Genomic DNA, 483 nt, shown 5'->3' on the forward strand with positions numbered 1-483 from the left:
GTTCTTTCTGATGTGTAAATAGTACATACTAATAAACACTACAATCTAGAAAACAAATAAATGTGGTATTTATTTATTTATTTATTTATTTATTTAAAAGCTTACAACAATTTGATTGGCACTGGCTCAAAAGAGTCTCAACTGCCTCGGTCAAACAACGACATATTCACCTAAACGTCAAAGTCAGGCTCGATGAAACACAAAGCCTATTTTCAGTTCACCTTTGCAACACAGACTTGCATGCAGCCCACAGGAACCATGTGATCTTTTCTGAACACTGCAAACCACAGAGTTTCCTCTTAGTGATATCTGTTTTCTTCCTACTACCTCTACAATTGCTATGGAGATCTCATAAGTTTGTTAAATCAGAAGCATAATCTCACGGTGGCGTGATGGGTGGCGCTGTCGCCTCACAGTGAGAAGGGCCTGGGTTCGATTCCCCGGCCGGGTGACCGGGTCCTCTCTGCGTGGAGTTTGCATGTT

Source organism: Pygocentrus nattereri, chromosome 17, assembly GCF_015220715.1.
Source record: "Pygocentrus nattereri isolate fPygNat1 chromosome 17, fPygNat1.pri, whole genome shotgun sequence".
Taxonomy (NCBI): Eukaryota; Metazoa; Chordata; class Actinopteri; order Characiformes; family Serrasalmidae; genus Pygocentrus; species Pygocentrus nattereri.